The sequence below is a fragment of the Cricetulus griseus genome, chromosome 8 (assembly GCF_003668045.3).
Source record: "Cricetulus griseus strain 17A/GY chromosome 8, alternate assembly CriGri-PICRH-1.0, whole genome shotgun sequence".
Taxonomy (NCBI): domain Eukaryota; kingdom Metazoa; phylum Chordata; class Mammalia; order Rodentia; family Cricetidae; genus Cricetulus; species Cricetulus griseus.
Window position 1 is genome coordinate 41,456,511 of NC_048601.1, and position 7,445 is coordinate 41,463,955.

At 37.0% G+C, this 7,445-nt stretch overlaps 1 long non-coding RNA gene across 1 annotated transcript; it reads left to right on the forward strand.

The window, feature by feature from the left end:
- Positions 1 to 3,344: 3,344 nt before the first annotated feature.
- Positions 3,345 to 5,798, forward strand: LOC103164324. Its single transcript, XR_003487568.2, has 3 exons — positions 3,345 to 3,492; positions 4,085 to 4,317; positions 5,674 to 5,798. It is a non-coding gene; the product is annotated as an uncharacterized LOC103164324 (long non-coding RNA).
- The last annotated feature ends 1,647 nt before the right edge of the window (positions 5,799 to 7,445 follow it).

The window sequence follows — 7,445 nt, forward strand, 5'->3', positions numbered from 1 at the left end:
GTTTCTAGTAACAGCACCGACCAAGGGCATTCACAGGGCCTCCAGCATCAGCATGTGCCATGGACCTCAATATGGTCTCCAGTTTCAGTATAGACAATGAACATCAACACGGCCCTCTTTGGCATCATGGACCAGTACTGGCAGCAGTACTGGCAAAGTCCATCAACATGCCACAGGCTTATGAGTGAACCATGATCATTAAGAGCAAAGCACACTTAACTGTATCCTTATGTTCATTAAACTTTCTAACTGGGACTAATAAGGCTTGTGTTTGCTTAGAGATGAAATCACTGGCTTTTAAAATAGCCTCAGGTAATACAAGGGCACATTTATTATCACCCCAGGGGCATTTTCCTAGGTTAAGCTCACATGTAATAAATAATTTATTTTTAAACCTAAAATGTTAAGCATATGTTTATTGGAACCACAGTTTCAACTTTCAGACAGTTTTCTCATCCCTTCCTCAAGATCATGGCAAAAGATCAAGAATAAGAAGACAACAGAAAAGAGGTCAGAGTAAAAGTCTACTTTACTCCAACAGTATCACACGGTACAGGCCTGACCCTCACCCATTGGAACTATCTGAGGCAATCTGTGATCCAAAAGCACGGGAATTACCTATGGTTTCAGACAAGTAATACTCGTATCTTAGGCAAGTGCTTTCTAGTGTAAGTTTTGCGTATGTGGGTCACAATGACTTTCCTCCTCTTAGGGTTTGACAGGATGGTGTTAGATTTGTTCTTTGCTAGGCTGCAAAACAGACAGTTCAGGCAACCTTGACTTTGTAAATAGAAGAAGCACGCTGTGCTGGGGAGACCAGAGCACAGAAACTCAGACAAGGGGTGTGGAGACAGACAGCATACAGGAGGATTTGAGCCTGTGTCTTTTTTTTTAATTGGTTTTCATCCAGAAAGTTGTTCTGTATCAAGGATCTTTGATACCAGTCATAAGTTATCTGAGATGAATTCACCCTTTTGTATTATTTGTAACTGCAAGAATCTTGACCAATAGAAGGTTGAAAAGTTCATGAAAAAATACCATGATAGTAAGACTAAAGATGGGGAAAATCAATTTAAAATCTTTATGGAATAAGAAAATGAATACGTAGACTCCACATAGGTGCCATAGGAAGGACGGGCTTTTGGCTTCTCCTTATAGGAAACAATTGTCAGGGGGACTAGAGATATGATATTTTATCCACCTAAAACAAACCTATGTTAAAAGAACAAATATGTAACATAATTAACAGACTAATTAAAAATAAATAATTGGTTAGGTTTGCCCTAACCACACAAAAATGTATTTTCTACTTATATTTTCTTAAAGTTCTGTGTTAATATATTGCACATTAGCTGCTAGGAATCGGACGTGAAGAAGTAAAAATGTAAAGACTTTAACTTGATATTACCACAATTTTACAAGGATGGTATCCTTAATGGATTTTAAAGACAATTATTGGCTTGTGTCTAGAGAGGTGGCTTAGCAATTAAAAGCACTGACTGCTCTTCTAGAGGTCCTGGGACTAAGTCCTAGCACCCTCGTGGTTGCTCACGACCATCAGTAAACTAAAGTTCCAGGGATCCAATGCTCTCTTCTGGCTTTCTCAGGCACCAGGCAAACACATGATGTACTGGCATACATGTAGTCAAAATAAGACAAAACAAAGGCATTGGGTCCTCGGAAACAGTATATATACATCATGAAAAGGTAGAAGAAAAATCTGAGAAATACAGGCCAGATTACATGAAGTCATTGCACTGCATTAGGATACAGAAATGCACTAATAGAATGACAGAGAACTCTTGCTCTACTTTTCATCCTGTTTAGAGGGGCTGCATTTCCTATGGCCAGAGGGTTGTATTACCCTGTGTTTATAATACTACTTAAGAACACAAAATAAGATGCCTGAATGTAATTTTATCCATACTCATACTTCATACTATTGATATATTATTATATTTATAAGCAAGCATGGGTGGGAGAAAAGAGAAAAGGAAAGGAAAACTATCTGAATTGACCATTCACCTTATAGGTCCCTCCCAGGAGGCAAATTCTGGATTTGACTCAGCATTTAAGAACTCATGCAATACTTGTCAAAGGATGCCAAACTAGCTTGGGAAGTGTGAGTGGGTGTTATTCACAGAGCAGCAGACATGTTCAGGGAAAGCTTGGATCTGAACTTATTACTTGGTGAAGAGAAAACTGAAGGCATAAGTTTAATGATCAATAGATGTGCCACAGTTCTCATTAAGAACACAAGGACCTGTCAGGTGTATGGAAGTAGAACTGCTGGGCTGAAACATGATCTTGAAATAGAAAATAACAGGCTTGTGTTGTGCTGTGAGCTCCTACGACAGCTGTGTTTTCAGAAATACTCTTCCCATGGTAGTCTGTAAAGAGCAGTGTGGGAAATGGATAAATCCAACTTCTCTCAACAATGAATCACAGCTTTCCATACAGCCTGCAAATAGTCTTACATGTGCAAAGATTTGGAAGTAACTTCTGTCAGGACTTGATGGGTTTCGGTGTAATAGCTGATCATTTGACCTTGATAACATTGCTCACTTATTGTTAAATGTGGGAGAAAAAATAGAGACAGCTGTATTCTTCCATTATAGAAGAAAGACAATAGAACTTAGATTAATGCTATATTTTGAAGCTACTTGAAGCGATTTTAGGCTGTCTTTGGCATTACATGGAAACCTTTAAGTGAAAATGTAGGCCAGTATTTTTGCCATTATCATTCTCTATAATTTGTTCTAAAAGGCCATGAAAGTTTAAGTTTAAATTTTTATTTATTTACTCTCTCCTCTCTCTCTTTCTTTCTCTCTCTCTCTCTCTCTCTCTCTCTCTCTCTCTCTCTCTCTCTCTCTCTCTCTCTCTCTCTCTCTCCCTGAAGATAAAAGACATAAACTGAAATAAAAATCCACATTGATGTGTGGTGCAGAAGATGAAAACAACTTTGTGGAAGGCAGGACAGAAAATTGCAAGGTCCTGGCTGTCTTGATTCAGATATTTGGTACTTCCTTTTCTTGATGTTTTGGGTACTTAGCAATAGGTTTTACATTAAATATATCCTAAAATTCACTCATGAAGCAGGCTTGAAACTGATTTTTCAGAGCTCTATTATTGATAAATAATAACTGTATTTTTAAGTTAAAGTTTCATTTAAAAATCACACTATTTTGTTCATGACAGAAGAGTTAAAGGAACATATTCCAAAATAACTGGCTGCAAATTGAATAATTTTATGCCCCCAAGTTCTTCTAATCTACAGCTTTTATTTCATTTCCCTATCATTTCCTTCTCCACAGTTGCTGGAAATTTCTGTTTTTTCCCCAGCAGAGGGTGCAAAAATATTAAACCTTGGAAGCACTGCAGAAAAGGGTAAACTTGAAAACCCTGAAAAATAGAGGCAAAAATATTTGTTAACTGCTCATGGCATTGGACTTGATCATGAAGAAGGGAAATGACAAGCACTGGTGCTCCGAGGTGATGGTCATGATTAGCAGAAATCACGAGAGTCTAACTTCCTAAGATAAGGCACAAAACCAAGCAATCTACTCATGAAATAAGTAGTAATTAATAATAATTTATTAAAAATCATTAATAACAAATAATAAAATAAAATTATCAAATACATTAGATAAATATAATTCTAATGTAATACAATAAATAATGAATAATTAAATAAGTGTAAATAAATATCTTTCATTCAGTGGGGAGAACACAGCAACACTTTGGTTTACACAAATAAATATTTTATGTTTTCACTGCAGAAAAGAGACAATTCAATGGGACTCAATCAGGAGATTTTCAAGTACGTTCAACATAAAACCATCTTTATCTCTTTTGGATACAAACCACAGGTATCCTAGATAAATAATGACTAAATTAAAGTATCCTGATATTGTGGGTTGAAATGTCAGCTACACTTCACTCCTGCCTATACCCATGCTTTTTACCTGAAGATTTTTCTGTTTTCTTCATAAAATCAATGTATATTCCTACCAACAACCTTGAGTTTAGTCTCTGGAACTGTGCTTTCCTGTCTGTCTTCTGTCTTCTTCTCTCCTACCCATAGACAGAAGCACAGGATTCAGATGTGTTTATGCAGGAAGATTTGCTCCTTGAGACCTCTGCCATCACTGTCAGAAAAAGCTATCCTGAGTAATTGCTGTATCGTCAGCCAGATTCTGAGTCAACACAAGTAGTACAGACTGAATCAAATTCAATAAGGAGCCAAGCCCAGCTAGAACCACACTTGAAGTATTGCTCTCTAACTAAACACAGCTAGATCAACTCAACCACAGATATGTGAGTATGAATAAATGATTTTTAAGCCAAAATGTCTAGGGACAATTTTTTTTATAGATTAATATCACGGTTACAGTTAAAAATTACAACAGAACCCATCCATCCCTCTGTGATATTCACTCATTCATCAGATTGATGTGTAGTTGAATATGATTACTTTATATTCAATATGCTATGTCTTCCATTGATTTAATACAAAAAATGATAACCCCCTAATCTATGATCAAGAAAGTAAATATAAAATGAAGAAAAAACATAATCGTTCTTGCCCTTGGAAGGACTTCTGACATAAGAGACATAAACTAATAATGACAATGTTGTGGACACTTCCATCTGACTAAGAGTTATTAAGTTTTGGTGAAAACTATTTCTCAGAAGTTGAACTCTGTGTAAGTTCATGGGAGTCAAACTGAAGTGTGAATTTCATCACTCAGCATATTTTAAGATATCAAGATACACAGAAGATAATACTGAGCTCTTTTAAAATTTAAATTAAATTAATTTTTGACATAGACATTTCCAATACAGCTTTATAAAGACAAGTTCATGTGAGTTCAGTAAGAAAGAATAGTGCAGCTCCTTAGGGCTCAAATGTCTGGGAGGTGGATTTCACTAAATCTGAAGATCAGTAAAACACAGATCTGTCCTCTGAGTGACTCTGACAGCACTGGATGGGTTAAACAAGTACAAAATAAAAAAGATTCTACAGATATGATTGTACAAATCATACATGAACTCAAGAGGACTGCCAACAATGACAATTATAGCATACACAGCAACTGAAATTCAAGGCCAAATGAAATGAGTCCTCCTACAAAGCTCAGAAACTATTTGAGGCATTAGTGGAAGAAAGGAGGCACTCTGACAAATGTTTAAAAGAGACAGAGGTGGGGCTAGAGAGGTGGCTAAGTAGGTAAAAGCACTTGCTGCCCTTTCTGAGGACTGGAGTTCTGTTCCCAGCACCATCATATATTCCCTTACAACCATCAAACCCCCAGCTTTGTGTGATCTCAAGCCCTCTCTGGCCTTTGCAACCACTCACATACGTGTGTGAATACAATTACACAGACACATATACACAGAAGCGTAAACACAAAACCATTCTTAGAAAGAGAGGAGGAAAAGTATGTACTTAAAAGTCTTAGGAGAGGAAGAACAAGTTATTGCCTTTTTTATTTTGGATTCAAGGATGTCAAAAAAAAGTTCCTTACCAAACTAATGGGAATGCCCTAACTCAGAAAAGCAATGTCTCCTTGTAAAATTTTATAATTGAAGCAATTATATGAAAATGCTAATTTGAGATGTTTCATGAACGTTAGACAGTAATCAAATGGTCCTCTAATCCATCTGTCTCAGGTGTCCTTCTGGATGATAGTTTGGAATATGACAGGAAACAATAAAAAATGGGGATGGTGTTGGACAGAAACTCATTTGCATTGGAAATGAAACATGAAATGATTTCTAGAAGCCTGCAACCTGAGGTCAGTCTCAGCACTTGTGGCGCTGTATGAAGTGCTGACAAGGGCTGTTTGTGGAGATAGTGTTACGATAAATCTTTCTGCCACCCTCTTGAGTTCTGCCGCCATATGGATTGGCAAAATAATACATAGAGACTTATATTAGGTACAAATGCTGCTTGGCCAATGACTAGGATTTCTCATCTGCTAGCTCTAACTTAATTATCATAAATCTATATATTTTATAAGACTTATCTTATTGGACACCTTTTGCTGGCGTCCTCATCCCTGAAATCACATGGTGGCTCAGAGCAGAGAGCAGGAGGGAAAGCAAAGGGGAAAAGGAACTACTTCCTGCTTGTCCTTGCTTAAATATGAATCTCCCAGCTATGTCATTTCCTGCCTGGATCACCACTTCTTTACTACATTTCCCAGAATCCTCCTTGACTCCTAGTCCCATCTAACTTGCTGCCTCATTGGCCAAATAGTACTTTATTCAACAATCAATAAAATGAACATATACAGAAGTACATTCCCCATCAGATAGCGACATTAATAACACTAAAGATAAACCCAGTCTGCATTAGAATCTATTTTGAATATTGTGCTATTGTTCATCTGGAGTGCTGATTGTCAGTTGCATAGGACAGGCATCAATGGCAATCTTCATCCCCAACTATAGGAACATGGTAGAGGGCTGAGGTCTCCTGTCAGGTCAATTCATGGGAGGTTGGAGGAGAATCAACAGAAGCACTGCAGAAAGACAAGATATTCCCTGCTGATTGTTCTAAATGGACCCATGAAAATACATTCCCAAGGTGTCCATGATAAATACAATCCCCAAGGTGATTTTACATCTTTATTTATGCTTACCATTTGATAGCAACAGTATCCTACCATCTACTTATAACAATGGTTCTCAATCTTTCTAATACTTCAACATTTAACACAGTTTCTCAAGTTATGATAACCCCCAATCAAAAACTTACTTTCATCAACACTTCATAACTGCAATTTTGCTACTGCTATGAGTCTTCATGTAAATATCTGAATTTTCTGATACAAAGTATTTTCTGATGTAAAGACAGTTTCTTAATGTGAATATCTCCATTTTAATATCATATGTGTTCTACTCCATCTTCATATTACATTTTAATATGACCTTCAAGAGTATAAATTATCTTGTAATTTCTTAATGCACATTTTGTTTTGCTTAATATTCCCCCACATTCATTTCCTCATTACAATAAGTCCAATATCTGCTAGAAGCTTTCTGCCTCCAGTAACTCCTTTTCTACTTCCTGCTCACCAATATTATACTATCCCCTTTATCTAAATTATGTTTATAACAGTGTTGGGAAGAGTCACCACTCTTATCACCAGTAAAATAGTAAGGAAAAACTCCTGAAACATTTAATAATCAAGATCCTGATGCTAGACACTGGATCCTAATGGCTGTGATGTACTATGGTCCAGTGCCACAGATGCAAAACATAGGATGCTAGAGACTCTCCCAGGATCGGGGGTCTCTGAGGTTCTGTACTTCCTAGTATGTGTCCCAGTGATGCTGATCCTATCTGAGGACAGCTTCAGACCAGCATCTGAGGAACAAAAATCTAAAAGAAATGAAAACCTGCCACATTTCTTTGTTCTGTTCTTTGTGGGCAGTCT